Source organism: Vulpes vulpes, chromosome 12 (assembly GCF_048418805.1).
Source record: "Vulpes vulpes isolate BD-2025 chromosome 12, VulVul3, whole genome shotgun sequence".
NCBI classification, from domain to species: domain Eukaryota; kingdom Metazoa; phylum Chordata; class Mammalia; order Carnivora; family Canidae; genus Vulpes; species Vulpes vulpes.
Window position 1 is genome coordinate 168,252,121 of NC_132791.1, and position 3,282 is coordinate 168,255,402.

At 39.6% G+C, this 3,282-nt stretch overlaps 1 pseudogene; it reads left to right on the plus strand.

Moving 5' to 3' along the window:
• Window positions 1–1,736: 1,736 nt before the first annotated feature.
• LOC112924541 (enhancer of rudimentary homolog pseudogene) lies at window positions 1,737–2,146 on the plus strand (annotated as a pseudogene).
• The last annotated feature ends 1,136 nt before the right edge of the window (window positions 2,147–3,282 follow it).

The window sequence follows — 3,282 nt, forward strand, 5'->3', positions numbered from 1 at the left end:
AAAAGTAAAAATTTCAACCATAGAAATTTAAAAGATCATAGCCCAATTGCAGAATAGATGGTAGAAGTAAGAATCAGTGAGTTTCAAGATAGATCAATAGAAAGGATTTTATTTGAACAATAGAGAGAAAAAGATTTTGAAAAATGAACAGAGACAGAGGGGACTGTGGGAAGATATCAAAAGGTCTACGACTCATGTCACTAGAGTCCCAGAAGGGCAGGAGAAAGAAAACATTGCATAAAAAATATTCAAAGAAATAATGGTAGAAAATTTCCCAAATTTGGTGAAAGACATAAGGCACAGATTGAAGAAATACAATCAATCCTAAAGAAGATAAACCCAAAGAAATTCACATCCCAACATATCATAATCAAATTGCTATAGTCGGGCAGCCCTGGTGGTGCAGCGGTTTAGCACTGCCTGCAGCCCAGGGCGTGATCCTGGAGACCCTGGATCGAGTCCCACATCAGGCTCTCTGCATGGAGCCTGCTTCTCCCTCTGCCTGTGTCTCTGCCTCTCATTCTCTCTGTGTGTCTCTATGAATAAATAAATAAAATCTTAAAAAAAAAAACAAATTGCTATAGTCAAAGGGAAATAGTCAAACGTGAATTAAAAGACAGAGACTGTCAGACTGAATTTTTAAAATATCCAACTATTGCTATCTACAAAGAATCCACATCAAAAAAAAAAAAGAATCCACATCAAATATGACATAAAAAGGTTAAAAGTGGATGGAAAAACATATATCATGAAAACTGATTTTAAAAAGCTACTAATTGGGCAGCCCAGGTGGCTCAGCAGTTTAGCACCACTTTTGGCCCAGGGTGTGATCCTGGAGACTCAGGATCGAGTCCCGCATTGGGCTCCCTGCATGGAGCCTGCTTCTCCCTCTGCCTGTGTCTCTGCTTCTCTCTCTCTCTCTCTCTCTCTCATGAATGAATAAATAAAATCTTTAAAAAATAAAAATTAAAAAAAATTAAAAGCTACTCATAAGTTTAAACACGGGGTTCTCATATGACCCAGCAAGCATATTTCTTGGTATATAACCAAAAAAAATGAAAACCTAAAACTTGTACATGCATTTTTCTAGCATTATTATTCAGAATACAAAAAGTGGTAACAACCCAAAAGTCCATCAACTGATGAACTGATAAATAAAATATGTCCATACCATGGAATATTATTCAGACATAGTAAGTAATGAAATACTGACACTTGCTATAACATGGATGACTCTTGAAAATATTATGCTAAGTGAAAGAAGTCAGATACACACACACAAAAAAAATTACAAGGTTTCATTTATATGAAGTGTCAAAAATTGATAAATTTATTGAGCCAGAAAGTAGATTAGTGGTTGCTTAGGGCTCAGAGAGGACTAGGAGGGAAATGGGTATTGATTGCTAATGAGTACAGACTTCCTTTTGGGGGTACCAAAGTGTCACAAAATTGATTATGTGATGTTTTCACACCCTGTGAATATACTAAAACAACAACAACAACAACAACAACACTGAATCGTACAGTTTAAATGAATTTTATGAATTTCAATAAAGCTGTTCATACTAGGAAGGAAAGCTAGCTAGAGTGGCTATATTAATATCAGATAAAATAGTTTCAGAACAAGGAAAATTATCAAAGATAAAGAGGAATGATAATATGTGATGATGAAGGTCAATTCATCAAGAAAATGCAACAACCCTAAATGTGTGTGTACCTGAGGGCAGAGGATGAAAATGCCCGAAGCGGCAGGCAGTGCTGGGGCTAAACTCGTGTGCTGGGGTGGCATGGGCTGCAGTGAGAGGGTCTGGTGCGACATCTCACATAATTTGCGGGTACAGCCTACCAAGAGGCCAGAGGCAGAACTTAGGCTGACTAGGAGTCTGTGAATGCACTCATGGAAGGTGTTTGTAAAATGTATGAAGAACATGTGACTCCAGTAGCCCCTCTATCACACGTGATATCAGTCGGTTGTTTGATCTTATCGGTTATCTGGCCGACCTCAGCCGTGCATACCGAGCTGATACCCAGACATATCAGCCTCATAAACAAGGACTGGGTTCAAGAGAAGATCCACGTGCCCCTTCGTCAGCAGGCCCAACAGGCCAGGGGAGAGCTGAGTTGGAAGCATGGGGGGAGGGGCTGAGAACACAGGTGCATATAGCATGACGGGAGCCTGTGGCTAGGATTGAATGTATTTGATAACAGTGAGGATCTTGTTCCATATGAAACCCTCATTGCCCCTTTCCTCCCCATTTTTTTTACTTAAATATTTAGATGGAAGTTGCTTTTGGAAGTTAATATTGGTTCCAACCCTTCAAATTGTTCGTACCTGCTTTACTGCATCCACTCAACCAGCTCTTCTTCCAGTCGGGGTGGGAGGGTGGTGACAGCTAAGCCATTATGTCTTTGAGATAAAGTCATAGTGAAAAACAAATATTCTTTAGTTTAAAAAGAAAATATGGCCAGCCTGGGTGGCTCAGTGGTTTAGCGCCGCCTTCAGCCCAGGGTGTGATCCTGGAGACCCGGGATCGAGTCCTATGTCAGGCTCCCCGCAGGGAGCCTGCTTCTCCCTCTGCCTGTGTCTGTGCCTCTCTCTCTCTCTCTCTGTCTCTCATGAATAAATAAATAAAATCTTTTTTTAAAAAATGTGGGGACATCTGGGTGGCTCAGTCAGTTAGGCATCTGCCTTCGACTCAGGTCATAATCCCAGGGTCCTGAGATAGAGTCTTGCCTCGGGCTCCCTGCTCAGCCAGGAGTCTGCTTCTTCTTCTGCCCCTCCCCCTCTTTGTTCCCTCTCTCTCTCTCTCTCTCTCTCTCTCTCTCCCTAACAAATAAATAAAATCTTAGAAAATAAGAAAATATGTGAATACATTATAAAAGTGAAAACAGAAACAAATTCTAAAATTATACTAGATGTCCACACTCTACTCTCAATAATTGATAAAGCAAGTAGACAGAAAATCACCAGGAATACAGAAGACCTGAACAACCAACTTGCAACTAACTTGACCCAATTAACATTTCTAGAGCACTCCATCTAACCAACAACAGAATACAGTTTCTTCTCAAGTGTATATGGACTTTCATCAGCATAGACCATATCCTGAGTCATATAACAAAACTTAGCAAATCTAAAATAACTGAAATCATACAAAGTGTGTTGTCTGCCCATAATGGAATTAGACTATAAATTAATGACAGAAAGATATTTACAAAATCCCCCTAAATATTTGGAAGTTAAACAACATACTTCTAAATAATCCTGGGTCACAAAGTAAA